Source organism: Cervus elaphus, chromosome X (genome assembly GCF_910594005.1).
Source record: "Cervus elaphus chromosome X, mCerEla1.1, whole genome shotgun sequence".
Classification (NCBI taxonomy): domain Eukaryota; kingdom Metazoa; phylum Chordata; class Mammalia; order Artiodactyla; family Cervidae; genus Cervus; species Cervus elaphus.
The window spans coordinates 29,404,959-29,427,707 of NC_057848.1; the positions used below are offsets into that span (position 1 = coordinate 29,404,959).

Here is a 22,749-nt window from a genome sequence, read left to right on the forward strand (position 1 = left end):
TTTGGTATGTGAGTGTGTCTGTGTGTGTGTGTTTGTGTGTGTGTACGGGCAGCCACATTTCCTTCTGATTCCTTCTGTGCCTTCATGGCGTTGCTTCCCACGTGCACGGGCAGCCACATTTCCTTCTGATTCCTTCTGTGCCTTCATGGCGTTGCTTCCTATTTGGTCTCCCTTTCTATACTCAGACCCAGAAGTGAAGCTAGGGAATTACCAGAATGGCCGTCTTTATAACAAGCCCTAATCACCATCCTTAACTACGTCCTGAATGTTCACTTCTGAAAAAGAAATTGTTGGTGCAAAGGGTGTGCAACTCTATGTGCCTTTGAGAAGTCCTGCCATACTGATACCCGGAAAGATAGTTCCAGTGTAATCTCCCCAGAGTGGAATCACATGAGAAAGGCCACAGTGACGTGAAGGAAGTAGTAAGGCTGGCACCACGTCATAGAGGCCAGCCCTGGATCCTATCATAAACCCACTTTCAAGTCACCACCACAGTGGGAAGATACAGAGGTGACCATATGTAAATTAAACTTCACACACAAGGGTGACCTAAAGTAATATCTGTGGGAGAAAAGCATTGCTTAGAGGAACAGAGGACACAGAGTCAGCAGGCCTGGGATACAGGCACCCATTTATGTAAATTAACATTTATATAAAACATGTGACTTATGTAAAACATGTGCATCTAGACCTTTGTATAGAAAAGGTTTGTTGTTACTGTGGTAAAACAAGACCACGCCAATACCATTAAAATTTTTTTAAATTTAATTTTATTTTTTGGCTGCACTGAATCTTCATTGCTGTGCATGGGCTTTCTCTAGTTGTGGTGAGCAAGGGCTACTCTTTGTTGCAGTGTGTGGGCTCCTCATTAAGGTGGCTTCTCTTGTTGCAGAGCACAGGCTCTAGAGCGTGTGTTCAGTGGTTGTGGCATAAGGGCTTTGTTGTTCCGGGACATATGGGATCTTCCCAGACCAGGGATTGAACACACGTCCCCTGCATTGGCAGGTGGATTCTTAACCACTGGACCATAGGGAAGTCCCAGTATTATACTTTTAACAACTTTTTTTTGGGAATATAATTTACAGAGTACAAAGTCCACACAGTTTCCACAAATGGTACAGTTTGATGATTTTTAGTAAACTCTGTAGAGTTGTACAACCATTATCATAGTTGAGCTTTAGATCTTCCATCACCCCCAAAAAGTCCTATAGTGGAGACCAGTATGGAGATTCCTTAAACAACTAGGAATAAAACTGCCATATGACCCAGCAAACCCACTACTGCACATATACCCTGAGATAACCGTAACTCAAAAAGACACCTGTACCCCAGTGTTCACTGCAGCACTATTTACAATAGCCAGGACAGGGAAGCAACCTAGATGTCCATCGACAGATGAATGGATTAAAGAATTGTGGTACATATATACAATGGAATATTACTAAGCCCTGAAAAGGAATGAATTTGAGTCAGATCTAGTGAGGTGGATGAACCTAGAACTTGTTATTCAGAGTGAAATAAGAAAGAGAAAAGCAAATATATTAATGCATGTATATGGAATCTAGAAAATTGGTACTGATGAACCTATTTGCAAGGCAGGAATAGAGATGAAGAATAGAGAACAGACTTGTGGACATGGGGCATGAGAGGGTAGGATGAAATGAGAAAGTAGCACTGAAATATATACATTTCCATATGTAAAATAGATAGCTAGTGGGGATTTGTTGTATAACACAGGAAGCCCAACCCGGTCCTCTGTGACAACCTAGAGGGTGGCATGGGGTGGGGAGTGGGAGGGAGATTCAAGAGAGAGGAGACATATGTATATTTATGGCTGATGCACACTGTTAAATGACAGAAACCAATTGAACATTGTAAAGCAATTACCCTCCAAGTAAAAAAGGGAAAACAAAAAGTCCCATTGTGCTTGAATTCCATTAAAGCCCATAACCATCCCAACCGCGTGTTCTCTCCAAAGACTCATCTATTCTGGACATTTCATATGATGAAATGTCACACTATTGTCACTTCTAAAGAATAGAGTTATTCTTTATAACAAGCTCCACTTGTTTTTCTGATATGTGGTTTCTTTCACTTGACATACTGTTTTTCGAGGTTCATCCATTTTGTAGCATGTACTTCATTTCTTCATTTCTTTTTTGAAATTATTTTCTTCATTTCACTTCAGTACTTCATTTCTTTTTTGTTGCTGAATAATACACTACATTTGATTTATCTATTCATTAACAGGTAGACATTTGAGTTGTTTCCGCTTTTGGCTATTATGAATAATGATGCTACATACATTCATGTACAAGTTTTTATGTAGACAAATGTTGTCATTTCTCTTGACTGTGTACCTAGAAATGCAATCGCTGGGTCATATGGTAACTGATTAACTGTTTGAGGAATTGACAGACTGTTTCCATGACCTTGACTATCTTGAAGAGTACAGGCATAGTCTGTGGTTGTGGGTTTTGAGAAAGAATACCACAGAGTTGAAGCGCCCTTCTCATCACAGCATATCTGGGAGGACATGGTACCTGCATGACATCGCTGAATCACTAGAATTGTTAACCTTCATCACCAGGTTAAGGTGGTGTTTGTTGAGTTTCTGCAGCATACAGTAGCTGTTTTCCATTCGCCTACTCTATTCCTTTGGTCATCAAGTCCACCCTGCCCTCAGAGGTGGGAGACAGATTTCACATTCACTTTATAGAGATAGGGTATCTACATGTACTATTTAGAATAGAATATTATACTATATCAATTTAGAATATGTCTCCTCTCATTCATTTTATTATTAATTCAATATATAATTGTTTCTGTCAATATGGCTTCATTTTTTTAAGTCTATTTTATTTCATTTAGCATCATCCTATTCTTTTATTTTCCACTCTAGAATCTTTCATTACTTGTATTTATGTGTCATTTGACTAACAGGAATATGCAGTGATGTCAGCCCCCTCCCACCTGCCTGTCCACTGGCCCAGGCAATCAGGAATTGTAGCCCTGAGCTCCAGCCTTTGACTCCAAGTGTGGGGAAAGTCATCTGGACTGAGTCAGTAGAAGACTTTCTGGGATGTTCAGATTTGTGTGGCACTTGTCTCTTGTTTGTTTGCTTGCTTGCTTTTAATCATGGATGGGCATGGACATGAATCTAGAGCTGCCAGTGAGCATGCCTAGCCTTCCTTGGAGCAAATTACAAAAAGGATGGTGACCAATTAAGGTCACAGGGTGGTGTTCTTTCATTTTCCTCAAAAAATTTGAGCACTGGGTTGTTTTTTTGTTTTGTTTTGTTTCTTCACTTTCAAGCACACATGTTGGACAGATAAATCCCACCATGTTAGCTTGGCATGATGAAAAGTACATCCCAGTTCAATGCCCAGTAAAATGGAATTGGTTCTTATTCCCTTCTTGATATTTCATCAAACTTTCTCTTTAATTGTGTGCATTGATTATCCATACTCTAAGGAGCATTAAGCATCTGTGTGTGTGTGTGTGTGTGTGCACACCCAACAAAAAGCAAAGGTAATTCTAGACACATGGAGAAGAAATCATTGTGTTCCATCAGAACAATGCTAAGTGTGTTTAGAGCTGAATGAAAATGGTCTTTATAACCAGAAAAACAAGATAGGCAGCAGACAGAAAATTAAGCTCAGTTCTAGCAATGAGGCTAATCCTTGTCAGTTCACATTTTAGAAAAAGTCTTTGTGGTAAAATGTACATGTAACAAGAGCCTATGCAGATTTTAATGATATAAAAGTATTAGTGAACAGAGTTAAAACTTGTTGATACAGGAAGTGCCATAGTTTGAGTGTTTGTGTCCCCTCAGAATTCATATGTTGAAATCCTAACCTGTAAGGTGATGGGGGGTGTCTTGGGTTGATTAGGTCATGAGGGCAGAGCTCTAATGAATGGGCTTAATGCTGTTATAAGAGACTTCAGAGAGCTTCTTCCACCATGTGGAGATACAGTGTGAAACCTGTGACCTGGAGGAAGGCCTTTTCCTGACCATGTTTGCAGCATGATCTCAGACTTCCAGCTTCCAGAACTACAAGAAACATATTTCTGTTGTTTATAAGCCTTGCGGTTTTTGGTATTTTTCTTATAGCAGCACGAATGGAATAAGACAGGAAATGATGCCTCATACAAGAATGAAAATAGTTTCTGTTAAAAATGAAAAGCCAGAGATTAAGTTAGTTGTTTACATCAAAAGAAAGCTCAAAAAAGAACAGGCAAGGGAATTTCAAAATGAATAAAACCCCATTATTTGGCCACAACTCACTTTTTGTTTAGTGATTTAAAACAAGAAAAATCTAGGGAATTTCCTGGCAGTCCAGTGGTTGGTACTCTGTGCTTTCACTGCCTAGGGCATTGGTTCAATCCCTGGTTGGGGAACTCAGATCCCACAAGCGGTGCTGCCAAAACAGTGACAACAAATCTATCCTCATAGTTTTGGAGGACAGAAGTCCAAAATGGGTATTACTGGGCTAAAATTAGGATATCACCTGGGCTGCATCCCTTCTGGAGGGTTTAGGGGAGGACAAGTTTCCTTGCCTATTCCAGCTGACTGGAATGGCTGACTGCATTCCTAGGCTTGTGGCCCCTTCTGGCTCATGGATTGAGGCTTGTGGCCTCCATCTTCAAAGCCAGCAGAATAGCATCTTCCAAACTTTTTCTCACTTCTATCCTTGCATCTGTGGTAACATCTCTTTCTCTCATCCTTTTGCCTCCTTCTTTCCCTTGAAATGACACTGTTTTACAAATAACTGTGGTAAAATATACATGATAGAATTCAATTTTAACCAATTTCAAGTGTACAGTTCAGTAGCCTTACTTACATTCACAATGTTGGGTAAGCATTACCACTATGTATTTCTAGAGCTTTCTTATCATCTCGAATAGAAACTCTGTGCTGATTAAACAATAACTCCCCATTCTCTCCTTCCCCCAGTCCTTGGTAACCTCTCTTATACTTTCTGTCTCTGAGTTTACCTATTCGAGATACCTCATATAAGTTGAATCATACAGTACTTGTCCTTTTGGGTCAGGATTATTTCCCATAGCGTAATGTTTTCAAGGTTCATCCATGTTGTAGCATATATCAGAATTTTATTCCACTTTAAGGCTGAATAATATTCCATTGTATGTGTATATCAGATTTTTAAAAATCCATTGATCTTACTGATGGACACTTGGGTTGCTTCCACCTTCTGGCTATTGTGAATAATGCTGCTATGAAGTTTGGTGTGTAAGTATCTGTTTGAGGCTCTGCTTTCAGTTCTTTTGGGAATATGCCTAGAAGTGGAATTGTTAGATAATATAGTAATTCTGTGTTTACTTACTTGAGAACCCAGCATACTGCTTTCTGCACAGACGGCACCATTTTACATTCCCACCAACAGTGTACAAATGTCTTAGTTTCTGTATAACCTTGCCAACACTTGTTAGTTTCCATTAAAAAAAAATAATATCCATACCATTAGATGTGAAGTGGTTTCTCATTGTGGTTTTGATTTGCATTTCCCTAGTGACTAGTGTTGAGCATCTTTTCATGTGCTTATTGTCCATTTGTTTATCTTTTTTTGAGAAATGTGTATTCAAGTCCTTTCTCCATTTTTGCATTGTGTTGTTAGTTTTTGTTTTTGTTCCTGAGTTATAAAACTTCTATATATCCTAGATATTAATCTGTTATCAGATATTTGATTTACAAATATCTTCTCCCATTCTGTATATTGTCATTTCACTCTCCTGACAGTGTGCTTTGATTCAGAAAAGTTTTAAATTTTGATGAAGTCCAATTTATTTATGTTTTCTTTTGTTTCCTTATACTTTTGCTGTTGTATTCAAGAAATCACTGCCAAGTCTAGTGTCATGAAGGTTCCTCCAGTGTTTTCTTAGAGTTTGATAGTTTTAGCTCTTATGTTTAGGTCTTAGATCCATTTTGAATTCATTTTAAAATATGGTATAAAGTAAGGGTGTAACTTCTTTTTTATGCATATGGATGTCCACCTTCCCCTGCACCATTTGTTGAAAAGACTTTTCTTTTCCCATTGAATAGGGTTGTCAGTGAAGCTCCTCAATTGAGTTCTTATATTGAATCACTATGTTGTACACCTGAAACTAATATTATATGTCCATTTTTTATCCATATAAAACCCCCAAAACAAGAAAGTATGTCTCAGGTGATGAATAGGATTCAGCTACAAGATTATTAGACTTTATTAAAGACACATGAAAACTGTAAAACTATCAAAACTATGAAAATATCAAGTTGCTCATATTTATACAAAGTCTAACATTTATTGAGCTGTTACTGTGCCTAGCACTGTTCAAAGGGATTTCACCTATTAATTAAATCTCAAAGTAACAACCCTTTGGGAACAAGACAAGGATGCCTGTTTTCGCCACTCCTGTTCAATCTAGCATGGGAATTTCACTACACGGTAGGCATCAGGCTAATGGTACAGAAAGAGAACATTTTACTGACAACCCCATCTATAGTAATCCCTGACCCAGTGTTTTCTGCTCTATTTATGTGTTTATTTTCTTCAAAACACTCATCCCCATGTGAAATTGCCCTGCTTATTCATTTACCTACTTATTGCCAGTTTTCCCAAACTAGAATGAACTCCAGGGATCTTACCGTGGACCACACGTGGGAAAATTTTGACCAAACTGCTGACATTGTGTAGCATTAATTTAATGCCTACCATGCAGAGTTCTATGATTTCTGGGATCTCTGTTAATGTAATTACTCAAAAATGCATTGGTCCTCCCCCCCCACATACAGACACAGACTTTTTTCCCACATGGGCACATACCTAAACTCCACAATACTCCTGGGTGGTCAGAAGCATTGGGTACTGTTATCCTGTTGTATAGAAGACAATGGAGAGAAGGGTGGTGACTTACCTAGAGTGTCCCGATGATGGGGCCCAGTCTCTTCACTCTTGCTTTAGGAACCTGTCTAGCAGATTCAATATCACAGCTGGTTCTTGTCTACTGAATTCTGTTTCTGGGGCTCAGTGTCCACATCCTTCTGTGATGTCCCACTTTAAGGAAGAGGAAGGAGATAAGACAGCGCATGCAATAGAGAGGAAAGTGAGAGGAAGGGAAAGTACATGAAACACAGGGAAAAGGGTTGGGGATGGCCTGCCTGTCCCTTCTCAGTTCCCTGGAAGCTGTGCAATGATGCTTTCCCAGCTCCATCACACAGCCCCCTCCACACACAGCCCCCTCCACACACTGTGAAACTATTTTGCAAAGAGTAAAAAATGTCTTAAATGGTTTGTTTTCTTTGATATCAACACTTTTTGGAAAATTCATATGTATTCAAAGCAGTTCCAAATGCTGTTGACCACAAGTCTGCATTATTTTTTTTTTCATTTATTTTTATTAGTTGGAGGCTAATTACTTTACAATATTGTAGTGGTTTTTGCCATACATTGACATGAATCAGCCATGGGTTTACATGTATTCCCCATCCTGATCCACCCCCCCTCCTCCCTCTCCACCCGATCCCTCTGGGTCTTCCCAGTGCACCAGCCCTGAGCACTTGTCTCATGCATCCAACCTGGGCTGGTGATCTGTTTCACCCTTGATAATATACATGTTTCAATGCTGTTCTCTCGAAACATCCCACCCTCGCCTTCTCCCACAGAGTCCAAAAGTCTGTTCTGTACATCTGTGTCTCTTTTTCTGTTTTGCATATAGGGTTATCGTTACCATCTTTCTAAATTCCATATATATGCATTAGTATACTGTATTGGTCTTTGTCTTTCTGGATTACTTCACTCTGTATAATGGGCTCCAGTTTCATCCATCTCATTAGAACTGATTCAAATGAATTCTTTTTAATAGCTGAGTAATATTCCATGGTGTATATGTACCACAGCTTCCTTATCCATTCGTCTGCTGATAGACATCTAGGTTGCTTCCATGTCCTGGCAATTATAAACAGTGCTGCCATGAACACTGGGGTGCACGTATCTCTTTCAGATCTGGTTTCCTCGGTGTGTATGCCCAGAAGTGGGTGCATTATTTTTATTCAGCCATAACTTACCTCAACAGTGTAGGTTGACTGGTCCACACTGTAGAGGGGCCCCTCCCAGAGAACAGGGTATTCACCCTCCATTACCCCACCTCTGTACAGGCTTCTCAAACTTTCTTCCACCACCTGTCATCCTTTGTCCACAACACTGGACACAGCTTTTTAGACCCCGCTCCTATGCCCCATTGGTCTCTCAAGCCACTTTCCCCCTTGCCCTGTGCTCCTTTTTGCCCACCCACCACTCACTGCCAAGGTACGACCAACAGTGTTTCACCTTATGCAGGCCCCGGAGTACATGTTTCTACAGTCTTTTACAACTATCAGTTTTTTTTCAGATAAAAGAATCATTTTACACATTTTACACAGGCTGCCTTCTAAGAGAGGGTATTGCTTTTTTTTTTTTTTTTTGCTTCTCCTTGTCCTTTGTTGAATTTGAGGATGGCGATACGTTGGTGCCACCTCGTGACAGAAGCCTGAACTGCAGCTTGAAAACCCGCAGCGGAGCAGAGGAAGGTGGGAGGGAGGGGCTGCGTCTTACACAGACCTGGCAGAGTCTTCTGGAAGCCTGAGTGGGGAGTGCGGCAGATTGCCATGGTTCGAGGATATTGACGGCCTCTAGACACAAAGAGCAGACTCCGTCTATGTTAAAGAGAAAAGTCAATGTGAATAGAAGGTATTATTTTAATTTCTATTTTACTGGTCCATAAATTGAAAAATTAATGGAACAATAGAAAATAGTGATATAGCCCCAATTATAATTAGAAATTTAGACCATAACAAAAGCAGCATTACAAATCAGTGGAGATATGATGGAGGATTAAGAAGTGGTTTTGAGATAACTAGATAACCATAAGGTTAAAAAGATAAAAAGGGATCCGTTTCTATATCTTATAGCAGGATACATTCCAAAATGGTTCTGAATGAAATATAAAATAAATGTGCATACAAGTATTGGAAGAAAAATAAAAGAAATGTCCATACAAGTATTGGAAGAAAACAGAGGGATTATATGATCTGGAAGCAGAGGAAATTTTCCTAAGTATAAATCAATAACCAGGAGCATTAAAGAAGAAAATTGACATATTTGAGGACATGAGAATAACAATGACAACTCTGCATGGCAAAAATACACTAGCCAATTAAAGACACTGGGAAAAACATTTGCAGCTAATATCTTTAACAAAGCATTAATATCCCTCCAATATAAACACTTATCAATATAAAAACATGAAAAAACCCTATCAAAGTTAGAAAAAAATAGATTGTCTTTAAATATAAGAAAAAAGTCTCTGGGTTATTTTAATTAAGAGAGATGCAATTAACACTACACTAAGATACTAGTTTTTTTACTCTTAGATTAGCAGTGATCCAGATGTTTGTCAATACAGTGGGTGAGAATGTGGAAAACCATCTCCTTTTGCACCCTGCTCACAGGGATGCAAAATGGTGAGCTCACTGTAGTAGGCTTAATGGTCTCTGCAAAGATAGCACGTTCTAACCCCTGGATCCTCTAAATATTGCCTTATATGGAAAAGGGTGTTTGTAGAGGTAATTAAGTTAAGGATCTCAAAATGGGGAGATTAGATTTTTCACATGGGCCCTAAAGGCAGACCCAAGTGTCCTTATAAGAGAGGAGTAGAGGGACAGTTGACACAGAGAAAAGAGGAGAAGGCAGTGTGGCCAAGGATGCAGATGCTGGAGTGATGGAGCCACACGCTAAGGAATGCTGGTAGCCAACAGAAGCTGAAAGAGGCAAGGAGGCTCCCTTATAGTCTCAGAAAGAAGTTAAGTCTGCCAACACCTTGATTTTGGCCCACTGAAACTGTTTTTGGACTTCTAGCATCCAGAACTATGAAATAATATTTCTGTTGTTTAAGGACACTAAGTTTGTAGTAATTTATTTTAGTAGTCATAGGAAACTAATGCAATCATTATGGTGGGGCATTTTATAATATGGTGGGGAATTTTATATGCCTTTACCCTTTGACTCACAGGTCTTATATAGGAATATCCTGATGATATATTGGCAGTGATAGAAAAAGATTTTAGATATAATAAAAATATAGATATGGATATTCACTCTGGCACTATTTGAACAGCAAAAGAATGGCAACAACTTAAATTTCATCAGTTATGTGATGGATGAATAAAGTACCAAATAACCACACAAAAGTGTACACTAAGTAAGGTGTAAAGAATGATGAAAATTTCCACATAAGCTATGGAAGGATCTCCAGAATATAATGTTAAGTGAAAAAGTCAATGTACATAAAGGTCTATATGGATGTATTGTTTACTTACATTATGAATATAGTAAAGTTGCAGGATATAAAATTAATACCCAGAAGTCCCTTGCATTCCTATACAGTAACAATGAGAAAACAGAAAGAGAAATTAAGGAAACAATCCCATTCACCATTGTGACAAAAAAAATACTTAGGAATAAATCTACCTAAAGAAACAAAAGACCTACAAAGAAACAAAAGGCAAGGGTGGGATGATTTGAGAGAATAGTATTGAAACATGTGTATTACCATATGTGAAATAGATCACCAGTCCAAGTTTGATGCCTAAAACAGGGCACTCAAAGCCAGTCACTGGGACAACCCAGAGGGATGGGATGGGGAGGGAGGTGGGAAGGGGATTCGGAATGGGGGACACATATCCACCTGTGGCTGATTCATGTCAATGTATGGCAAAAACCACCACAATATTGTAAAGTAATTAGCCTCCAATTTAAATTAAATTTAAAATAAATTTAAAATTCAATTTAAAGTAAATAAATTATTATTTAATTTAAAAAAAGTAGATGGAAAGAACTTCTGTTTTGGAGACCAGAAGGAGTGTGTACACTTCTTCCTGTTTTTTTTTTTTAATTTACTTTTTTTTTTTTTTTTTGGCTATGCTGGATCCTCATTGTGGCTGGATCTTTCTCTAGTTATAGCACGTATGGGCTTCTCTAGGTGCAGTGCAGGCTTAGTTGCCCTGTGGCATGTGGGATCTTGGTTCCCCAATCGGGGATGGAACCTGCGTCCCCTGTATTGGAAGACTGATTCTTAACCACTGGACCACCAGGGAAATCCCTACACTTGTGTTTCTTCTGCAAGGTGCAGCTAAAATCTCTGGATATTACATATAAAACAAATATAGAACTCTGAAAGGTGGAAAGAAAAAAGAAAGTATCTTGGGACTTGGGGACCCAAGGTATGGCATGCATTGAATTCCTCTGGTTTTATTTCTGTCTCGTATGTCCGAGGTGGGGTGCTGGAAGAGCAAGTGACTCAAAAATGCCAACAGGAAAAGGCAAGAATAGCTCGACACGGAACCAGAAAAGAAAGAAAGCTTTTAGACAACAACTGCCCTAACATCACAGAGTAAAACACAGCTGTGCCCTCACCATGGCAGCAAAGACTGAGTGGGAAATGTGGATTCCACACTTACTTGATTGTAACCAGGCACCCCTCCCCTACTCTTTGGGATGGTATCAGAGAAGACCCCATGGGAAAGAGGGACTGTCATCCCCACCTGGTGGAAATGAGCACCCACCTTACTGCCCTGCACAGTGTCGAGGGAGGCCACATAGAGAGCAGTAAGGAAGTGTCTTTCCCTACCTTCCAGGGTGGTATCAGTGGAAGCCTGGTGGGGAGTGAAATTCTACTTTAACCAAGCAGTAGTAACGAGGCACCACTTCCCTTCCACTCCCATCCCTGTCCCTCCCCATGTTAATAAAGATTGAGTGGGAAGCCTGGACTTTTATCTTCTTTGCCATCTGTCTCTGTGGTTAGGAGGCATTAACATCCATGGAGAGGATCCTAATACCTCACTAGCAAGGTTGTGGTGAGGAATAAATTCAGCCAACAAGTTGAAAAACCTATCCCTTGGCCATGTATTTTTTTTAAGCTTTATAAATATTAGCTGTCTGGCCCCCACAGATTGCAGAACTCATGTAGTTTCTTTATCTGCGCCTCCTCAATTAGGGCCCTTTAACCTGGATGCAGGTCAGAATCACCAGCATTGAAACATGTACATTACCATATGTGAAATAGATCACCGGTCCAAGTTTGATGCATGAAACAGGGCACTCAAAGCCAGTGCACTGGGATAACCCTGAGGGATGGGATAGGGAGGGAGGTGGGAGGAGGGTTCAGGATGGGGGACACATGTACACCCATGGCTGATTCATGGCAATGTATGGCAAAATCACTACAATACTGTAAAGTAATTAGCCTCCGATTAAAATAAATTAATTAAACAAGAAAAAAGAATCACCTTGGGAATCCTTTCCTAAACCCTCCCTCACCCCAAATTCTCTTGTTGGTAGAAATAGGACTTCTGTATCCAAGGCCATTCAAATCATTCTGCTGTAATAACATGGGCATCAGAAAGTGGATATGCTCATTTGGCGTTAACAGTGTATTCCAGTGTCCATCGCCCCTTCATTGCTCCAACACCATCTATTACCATCCTATGTCTTTATCGTGAATCTGATTGCTCATTTCCCCTGACCTGGCCTATAGGAAGGGTCATCTAAGATGGCTGGTCTGAAGACAGGAGGTGTCTTGTTCTGATGAAAAGGGACATAGTGGTGGCTCAGACAGTAAAGAATCTGCATGCAGTGCGGGAGACCTGGGTTCGATCCCTGGGTCAGGAAGATCCCCTGGAGAAGGGCATGGCTACCCACTCCAATTATCTTGCCCAGAGAAGCCCATGAACAGAGGAGCCTGGTTGTCTTACAATCCATGGGGTCGCAAAGAGTTGGGCATGACTGAGTGACTAAACACACATAGTGCCCGGGCACACACTTACCACCTGGCGGTTACTATAGAAACGTGACGTCAACAAGGCGACCTTGACGACTTTTTAATGGAGACAAAAGCGCCCGGTGGCGGCGAGGAGAGTAGGTATTGCCTTCAGGTGTTTGAAACTGAGTTGGCAAAGTGAGTTCCTGCGGTGGGCGCTGGACCGCCCTGGGGTATGGGGAAACAAAGGGATCCACACTCAAGTCGCCGGTTTCCCGCTTTGGGTCTCGGTGCCCCACTGTCTCGTAGGTAAAGCACAGGGGTCCCGCCTGGCCCCAGTGAGTACTGTGTCCTGCTTCAAGGGTGTTCTGGAGCCAGTTTCCTCCTAAAGGCAGGGGCGCGGGAGGTGAGACAGGTAGCGATTCTCTTTGGCCTCAGCTTTCCCCTCTGTAACACGGGGATAAGAATCTTTCCCCCACAGGATCTCTGAGAACATTCAGTGATAACACATGAGTAAGCCAATGGCCCTGTGGTTATTGCGGGATCATGAACGTCTGTATGAATTCAGGCCACTTCTTACTCCTTTTCCACTTTGTTGTTAAGGGATAGATGAGGAAAGGAGATGAAAAAGTCCGTGGTGTGAAGCTCATTGTAACATCTGGTTGTTATGATCACTACCCAATTATTTCAATGTCATTGTCACTTACACAGTGCCTCACACCATGCGGGGCACACAGTTACACCGGTAAACCATGTTGATTGCTGATGTGTCTTTCCCTGTGCAGCCCTCATGCCAGTGTCCTTTCTCATATCAGGTGTGTGAAGAAGACCGCTTCTGAGGATCAGTGTCCTGATGGCTGATGGAGCTTCTACTTCTACTCTGTTCAAGGGCACGGTCCTCAGCAGACCCCAACACTTCACATCTTCAGTTGGATATGAGGCCTGACTCAAGTGAGTTCATAGATCTGATAAAAGCATGTTGTGAAATAGCTCCTGTAAGCTTCTAGCCTAAAAGTAGAGAAGCTATTTTGATCTCATCATGGGAAAGAGATTTAGCAAGTGGAATATCATTCCATCAGGTGCTAGCTACATGCATAGTAGTAGTCCTGAGGCCCATCTGAGAGAAGACTTTTTTTTCCTTTTTGGTTGAAAAGCAATGAATTGTCCAGTTGATGAAGGAACTTACTTAGTCTTAAACAAGCATTTGCAATAAATATACCAAATTGTTTTCACTGTACAAATAATAATCATCATTTCCCATGTAGCTCTCAGATGAATGTGGAAATATACAGTTTTTAGCTCTACTAGCAATTTGAGATTGTAATATAGATTGTTCTCTGCTGACCATGTTTTTTTGTTCCATTGTATATTGAAATTTTTCAACGAGGCAAGTGTTAGTGTATTTATTTATTGTTTGGCTACACCTCATGGCATGTGGGAATTTTAGTTTCCCAACCAATAATCAAACCCATGCCCTCTGCAGTGGAAGTGCAGTCTTAACCACTGGACCACCAGTGAAGTCCAAGTGTTAGTCTAAAATGTCAGTTATTGGAACTTAATATTTAAAAATAATCATCCTAGAGTTTACTCTCTTATAATGATACTCAGCCTCATTCTCCAAAAGAACCAGTTACTCTTAAATACCATTATGATTATTTTCCTAGAATATAATATTTTTATTTCTGTATTTCAGATAGAAATCAGCTTTCCCTAAATATTTGGATACATTTCATTGCAAATGATTATTTCTATTTTGGCTATATGTTGTGTGGGCCAATCTGATAAAACATAATGTGGACCTGTTAATACTATAAGAGCGTAATTGTGAGAATCTTTCAACTGATTAATTGTATCAGAGAATTTTAAATATATAAATATATTCCAAATACTTTATTGAGGTATGGTTAACATACAATATAATGTACATATTTAAAGTATATGCTTTGATGTTTTGATATATATATGCACCTGTGAATCCAATACTACAGTCCAGATAATGAACATATCCATCAACTTAAAAAGTATCCTAGTGCTCCTTTGTAATTTACCTACCTCTCTCTCTACATCACCCTACCCCTTTCCCAGATAACTAGTGATCTTCTGTTACTATAGATTAGTTTTCTTTTCCTATCATGTTATATGAATGGAATCATACAATGTATAGTTTTTGTCTTCTTTCCTTTGACCTAATTATTTCTGGATTTATCCTTCTGTTACACATACAAATACTTCTTTCTTTTTAATGTTGACTAAGATTCCATTATATGATTATACCACAATTTGTTTTATCCATTGATCTGTTAATGGGTATTTGGTGGTTTCCAATTTGGGACTCTGGTAAATAAAGCTGCTACTAACATTTGTATATTAGTCTTTGTATAGACATAGACTGTCTTTCTCTAGGATAAATGGCTGGATAATGTGATGGATGTGAAGTTAATGGTATAAGAAAACACTAAACTTTTCCAAAGTGGGTGCACCATTTTTCACTGCCAACAGCAGTGTACGAGAGTTCCGTCTTCCACAACCTTGCCAAAACTTTGTATGGTAAGTCTTTTAAATTTTGGCCTTTCTCAGAGAAGTATAGTGGTATCACATAGTTTTCATTTATATTTCCCTAATGACTTTGAATGTTTGACAAAAGATGATTAGCATCTTTTCATGCACTTATTTGACATTTGTATATCTACTCTGGTGGAGTGTCTATTCAAATATTTTGTCCATTTGTTAGAGTGTCTGTTTTCCTGTTTACCTTTGTGAAATTTTCTATATTCTGGGTGCAAGACTTTTATCAGATACATGATTTGCAGATATTTCCTCCCCGTGAGTGGCTTGCCTTTTAAGTCTCTCAACAGAGTCTTTGGAATAGGAGAAATGTTGAAGTTTGGGGTATTCCAGTTTATTTGTCCATTCACTTATGGATTGTAGTTTTGGTTTTGCATCTATGGAATCTTACCTGACCTAAGGTCACAAGGATTTTCTCCTGTGCTTTCTTCTAGAAATTTTATGTTTTATATTTGGGTCTGTGCTCAATTTTGAGTTGACTTTTGTATATGGTGCATTACACATATCAAAATTTATATTTGTGCATGTGGATATTCATTTGTCCCAGCCCCGTTTGTTGAAAAGACTATCTCTTCTTCACTGAATTGCCATTACAGCTGTCAAAAATCAGCTGTCTGAGTCCAGAAATGGACTCCTTATTCTATTCCATTGATATCCTTGTCTTCCTTGATGGCAGTAAGTACCACACTGTCTTGATTACTGAAGATGTGTAATGATTCTTGAAGTCAGGTAGTTTTGATCCTCTGGCTTTGTTCTTTTTCAAAGTTGTTTTTCATAGTCTAGGTCCTTTACACTTCAATACGAATTTTAGAATCAGTCTGTCACTTCATGGCAAATAGACAGGGAAACAGTGACAGACTTTATTTTTGTGGGCTCCAAAATCACTGCAGATGGTGACTACAGCCATGAAATTAAAAGATGCTTGCTCCTTGGAAAAAAAGCTATGACCAACCTAGACAGCATATTAAAAAGCAGAGACATTACTTTGCCAACAAAGGTCCATCTAGTCAAAGCTATGGTTTTTCCAGTAGTCATGTATGGATGTGAGAGTTGGACTATAAAGAAAGCTGAGCACCGAAGAATTGATGCTTTTGAACTGTGGTATTGGAGAAGACTCTTGAGAGTCCTTTGGACAGCAAGGAGATTGAACCAGTCCATCCTAAAGGAAATCAGTCCTGAATATTCATTGGAAGGACTGGTGCTGAAGCTGAAACTCCAACACCTTGGCCACCTGATGCGAAGAACTGACTCATTTGAAAAGACCCTGATGCTGGGAAAGATTGAAGGCGGGAAGAGAAAGGGATGAGAGAGGATGAGATGGTTGGATGGCATCACCGACTCAATGGACATGAGTTTGAGTAAACTCCGGGAGTTGGTGATGGACAGGGAGGCCTGGCATGCTGCAGTCCATGAGGTCGCAAAGAGTTGGACACGACTGAGCGAGTGAACTCAACTGAACTGAGAGAAGAACCAGTTGTGGTATTGAGTCTGCTAGTCACGTTCCTGAAGCAAGAGTTGAGAGGGTAACAGGCAGGAAGGCCAGGGGTCTCCAAATGGAGGAAATAGGCTGCAAGTGTCAGACACTTTTATCTCTCTTAAGCGCAGGAGGAAACAAACCAGCGATATTTTTTTTTCTTCTCTATACAAATATAAAAGGAGGTTTCTCTTAAAATGCTGTGTTGCTATGACACCTGGTTTCACCTGAAGCTAACTATTCTCAAACCTAGAGTTAACCAATACATTTCTTTTTCTTATGGAAATGTTTGTCTTAAGATATGTTAATTTACCCCAGACTCTGTAAGTTGCGCCAAATGGCCTAACCTACTTACTCAGATATTGTTCCCCTAATCTATGTAAATGAAACTATTTGTTGGTAATCTGCCCTTCTACAAGATTCAAGTCAATCATTTTATGGCCAGGGATGAATCATCTGGTGCCATTCTAAATTCTAAGACATTCCTTTCTTTTCATTAACAGACTGTGAGTGACTATATAACTTACAGCTAAAGACTAGGAGGGGGGTACTCTTTTGCCCCCTTCTGATGCTTATGTCAGAAGCTTTCTCTATCTCCTTTATACTTTAATAAAACTTTATTACACAAAAGCTCTGAGCGACCCAGCCTCGTCTCTGGCCCGGGATTGAATCCATCTCCTCCAGAGGCCAAGAATCCTGGCATCTTATCGTTCAGCAACAACCTTTCAGAGTGAAGAGATTGGACCCCCATCATTGGGACACTTTAGGTAAGTCACTACCCTTTCCCATGCCTTGTCTATACAACAGGATAATGCTCCCAACCACCCAGAATTATTGTGGAGTTTAATTGTGATCATGTGGGAAAGCAATCGGTAGTTGTAGGTGGGAGGGAAGGGCCAGTGTACTACATTAACAGACAAAGTCCAGATATATTAGAACTCTGCATGGCAGACGTTAAAGTAGTCCTACACAAATGTCACATGTTTAGGTCAGGATCTTTTCAGATGTGGTCTGTGGACCACTTTATCAAAATTGTCAGAGGTGCTTGTTGAAATTGCCAATTTCTTGGCTCGGTCTAGGTCTGAGGGGAGGTGGGTAGGAAGTGTCAAACAGTTGGTTCTGGCTTACCTTAGTGAAAAACACTGCTGTTGGTTTGCAACAAGGTGTTCTTAAAACTTTGAATCTTTTGATGTGTATTTTCAGTTTCTTTTGTCACTCAGGTGTTTTTTGGTAGCTTAAAAATGTGTATTAAAGTATAGTTGATTTACAGTGTTGTGTTAAATTTCTTCTGTCTAGCAGAGTGACTCAGTTATGTGTATATATACACACATATTCTTTTTCATATTCTTTTACATTATGGTTTGTCACAGGATATTGAATACAGTTCCCCGTGCTATATAGTAGAACCTTGTTGCTTATCCCTCCTACATGTAATAGTTTGCCTCTGCTAATCCCACACTCCAGTTTCAGTTTTTAATATCTGTGTCTGCTCCTGTGTTTCAGATAAGATAACAATTCCTTCAAACTTTTTTTTAAATTGATTTATATGCAGGGCATTGAACTAGGCACAGGGGGACACAACCCAGAGAAACAAGATAGACAGGGTCCCTGACTCTTTCATTCTAGTTTGGGAAAACTGGCAATAAGCAGGCAAGTCTGTAAGTGGGGCAATTTCATATGGGGATGAGTGCTTTGAAGGAAATAAACACATAAATGGAGTAGAAAACTTTGGGTCAGAGGTTACTGTTCATGGGGTTGTCAGTGAAGCTCTTTCTTAGGAAGTAACATTTGAGCTGAGCCCTGAAAGACAAGCAGATGCCAGGCCCGAGCAGACCTTTTTGTCAGCAGCCTTTCACTGTGTGAGCACCAGTTATTCCAGGAGGAGATGACGAGCTTGAGTGATTGGAACCTGGCAGACGAAGTGTGGAGTGGTAGATGAGGTCAAAAAGCCAGACAGGAGCCAATCCAGTGACTGTAAGGTGAAGTGATAGTATTTACACTCACACGTTTTATAAGTGACAGATCTTGCATTTGGCCCTGGTCTGTCTCCAGAGCCCACACTCCTAAAAGTGAAAGTGTTAGTCGCTTCTGTCGTGTCCGACTCTTTTCGACCCCATGGACTGTGGCCCGCCAGGCTCCTCTGTCCATGGAATTCTCCAGGCATGAATACTAGAGTGTGTTGGTATTCCCTTCTCCGGGGAATCTTCCCAACCCAGGGATCAAAACTGGGTCTCCTGCACTGCAGGCAGATTCTTTACCGTCTGAGCCATCACAGTTTTAACTGGTACACTTATGAAGAAGAAAAAGACATGTTGAGATGTAACAGCCCCATAGTGACTGATGTTAGGCCAAGACCGTATCTGTTTGGATGAAGACTATGTTTCAATAGCTGTTTTCCATTTATAGAGGGCATTTATTTAAGAAAAATGAAAAAATAATTATAAAAACAAAAAAGTAATAATTATTACAGTTACTATGCACTAGACAATTTGGCTATTAAAATAGTTATGTGGACTCCTATGGTGAATTCTATTCTTTTTATGATTTCAGAGTGCTGTCCGAATGGTGATCTTATTGCTCTATGTCTGAGGTCTTCTGGTTGAGCATCAGGGATAGTCTGATTCACTTGATAGGTGAGACCAGAGGAAGTGCGGTGACCTACCGAATGTCACATAGGGTTAGTGGGTTAGGTCTTCCCCTTGGGTGACTCCTGTCTACCACTCAGTTTTCTGTCCATCAGACATGGCACTAGCCTGTGTTCCTATATGTAGTGAATCACTTCTTGACTCAGAGGATACATGCTTCTTTGAGGTTAACCTGCAGGTAACATAGAACAACACTAAGTGCCTTCAATTAAAAGGTACTTCTTCTTCCCCAAACTCAGTTGGGAGATTAGAAGAAAAATTCCTGAAATCTTATGGCATATACTCTTTTGTGTCTAGCTCCTTTCAGTGAACGTAATGTGTATGTGATTTATATTACTGTTGTCTGTAGTGGTAGATCATTCATTCTCATTGGTGTACAGTATTATATTGTGTGGATATTTCACAATATATGTATTTATAATGGAGGTTTGGGTATTTCCCAGTTTTTGACTTACTGTAAATAATGTTGCTATGAATGATCTTGTGCATAGCTTTTGGGTAGATTTTTATTTTCTTTCTCTTGGGCACGGACCTAAGAGAGGCATTTCTGCATCATAGGACTAAGCTCAGTAGGAATTGCCAAATAGTTTTCAAAGGGTTCTTTTCAGTCTATATTCCCTATCATTGGCAACACTTGGTAGTTTCCATGTTTCTCATTTTTGTTGTTCGGGTAAGCATGCTATAGTATCTTACTGTGGTTTTAATTGTGATTTCTCTGAAGTCATAATTCTCATGTATATAAAAAAGGCCTCCTTTTCTTTTTAACCTTCCACCCATTTGATTAAGAAATTGCATCTTTTGTCCTGTGAAGTTTATATTCCTCATTCCGTTGAATATATCCTTATTGTTTTGTTGTTTGTATTCCTCTGCCTTCCTCCTCTATTACTGTAAAAGTGGTGATTAGATTTAGAGGCTTGATCCAGTTCACATTTTTTGGTAAGAATGCTTCAGATTTAATGTTGTACATCTTTTAATCTTACACCAGGAGGCTCATTTTGTCTGGCTGTCTCTTCTGGCACTAAATTGGTCACTGGATTCAGGTGTTATCAACCTGATCTATCCATTAGAAAGTATCCCATCTGCTTCTTACCTCATGTTTTTTTGTAGCCTCCCAACATAGTTGCCTAGATCTGCTTGTCATTAACGTCTGTAAAAAGGTGATGTTCAAGTTCTGTGATTTCATAGGCATTTATTAGCCATAATTCTTCTATAAAACAAACTTCCCCTCATCAACAGTTAGGTTACTCTGAGGTATAGTTTGCACAGGAAGGGCAGGATTAATGTTTTTAATTCTTTTGCAGTATTTCCACTTTTTGAAAGAATGAGCCTTTTCCCTGGGATCCTCCAAAGGTGAGCAGTGAATTGGTTTTGTGTTCTGCTTTTCTTTTAGAATTTATATATTTGTCTAATTTATATAATTTGTCTATAATTTATATAATTATAATTCCTTTGGAATATTCTTTTAGAATAATTCTTTTAGAATAAATTCTTTTAGAATTTATATATTTGTCTAATTTATACAATTTTTCTATAATCTAATATATATAATTTTTAATATAATTTGTCTAATATATATATTAGACATTTATATATTTGTCCATTGTAGTCATTATTTTACTTGGTGTCAAGTTGTTCTATCTTTGACCAGTGGGAGGCCCTTCAAGCTGGCTTCTGAGTCCTTTTGATGTGCTTTCTGGTATGAGAGTGTGGTCTAGACGCATGTGTACAATTCCTTCTTTGGAGCTAGAATCAGCCATTTCTCCAAAGGAGCCTGGTCTCCTTTAGTGGGATATGTGCTTAGAGGGTTCAGTCTGGGGGCTAGAATCATTCATTGCTACTTGATTGATCATAGGTGTTTCATCCTGAGAAACCCATTGTAAGTTGAAAATACATTTAATACAGCAAACATACCAAATCTAACCTACCTTAAACATGCTCAGAGCACTTATATTAGCCTACAGTTGTGCAAAATCATCAAACACAAAGCCTATTTTATAATAGAGTGTTGAGTATCTCATGTAATTTATTGAATGCTGGACTGAGGTGAAAAGCAAAATGGTTGTATGGGTACAGATTGGTTGGAAGAGTACCGGTTGTTTACCCTCATGGTCTTGTGACTGACTGGGAGCTGTGGCTCAATGCCACTGCCCAGCATTACAAGAGAGTATCATATCACATATCATTAGCTCGGGGAAAGATCAAAATTCAAAATTTGAAATGCAGTTTTTACTAAGTATATATGATACCATCTCACATCCTTTGGTTTCAACTTGAAGAACTCTCTTTAGCATTTTTAACAAGGTAGGTCTAATTGTGATGAACTCCCTCAGGTTTTGTTTATCCGGGATGGTCTCTTATTTCTCCTTCATTTTAGAAGCAAATTTTTGTCAGATAAAGTATTCTTGTTTGGGATTTTTTTCTCTCAATACTGAATATCTCATCGGACTCCCTTCTAGTCTTCTGAGAAATCCGCTTATAATTTTATGGGACCTCTCTTGATACATGGTGATCCACTTTTTCTTGCTGGTATCCAGATTTGCTCATTGTCTCGACTTTTGACAGTTTGTTATAATGCTTGTTTGTGTTCATCCTAGTTGAAGTCAAAGCTATGGTTTTTCCAGTAGTCATGTACGGATGTGAGAGTTCAACTATAAAGAAAGCTGAGTGCCGAAGAATTGATGCTTTTGAACTGTGGTATTGGAGAAGACTCTTGAGAGTCCCTTGGACAGCAAGGAGATCAAACCAGTCCATCCTAAAGGAAATCAGTCCTGATTATTCATTGGAAGGACTGATGCTGAAGCTGAAACTCCAATACTTTGGCCACCTGATGTGAAGAACTGACTCATTGGAAAAAACCTTGATGCTGGGAAAGGCATCCTGCTGAAGGTAGGAGGAGAAGGGGACGAGAGAGGATGAGATGGTTGGATGGCATCACCAACTCGATGGACATGAGTTTGAGTAAACTCCGGGAGTTGATGATGGACAGGGAGGCCTGGTGAGCTGCAGTTCATGGGGTCACAAAGAGTCGGACACGACTGAGAGACTGAACTGAACTGAACTGAACTAGTTGAAGTCATTTAAGCTTCTTGAATTTAGATGTCCATTTCATGAAATTCATGGCCACTATTTCCTCAAATCAACTCTCTGCCCTCTTCTCTCCCTCTCCTCCTTCTTGGAGTCCTATAATGTATATACTGATCTTCTTCCTGGTGTACTATGAATCTCTTAAGCTTTCTTCACTTTTTTCTTTTTTTTTTTCTTTTTGTTCCT

The 22,749-nt window shown here is 39.6% G+C and overlaps 1 long non-coding RNA gene across 1 annotated transcript in view; it reads left to right on the forward strand.

Annotated features, from left to right (window-relative positions):
- The window catches only part of LOC122690257, a 63,042-nt gene extending 40,908 nt beyond the window's left edge, over positions 1-22,134 (forward strand). Inside the window, exons 4-8 of the long non-coding RNA XR_006340030.1 lie at positions 13,611-13,746; positions 15,199-15,342; positions 17,466-17,601; positions 20,781-20,829; positions 22,074-22,134. This is a non-coding gene — a long non-coding RNA (uncharacterized LOC122690257). The remainder of the gene's footprint in view (positions 1-13,610; positions 13,747-15,198; positions 15,343-17,465; positions 17,602-20,780; positions 20,830-22,073) is intronic.
- Positions 22,135-22,749: the final 615 nt, after the last annotated feature.